A 287-nucleotide genomic window follows, 5' to 3' on the forward strand; every position below is an offset into this window, starting at 1 on the left:
TTGTTGAAATGACCAAATTAGATGTTTATATAAATTATTAAAATTAGTTTTATTTTACATGTGAAGTATTAGAAAATGAGAGTCGGTGAGGTGATGTCACTAAAAATTAGATATATATATATTTTAGAGGCAAAAGAAAAAGATATCTTGAAGGAGTGGGTTACGACCACATTTTTCTTTTTATTTTTATCTCTCTTTTTCCTTTTTTCCCTTTCTCTCCCATATTTATATATATTTGATTATATTATTATTATTATTATTATTATTATTATTATTATATAAACTCT

This window comes from Arachis ipaensis, chromosome B08 (assembly GCF_000816755.2).
Source record: "Arachis ipaensis cultivar K30076 chromosome B08, Araip1.1, whole genome shotgun sequence".
Classification (NCBI taxonomy): Eukaryota; Viridiplantae; Streptophyta; class Magnoliopsida; order Fabales; family Fabaceae; genus Arachis; species Arachis ipaensis.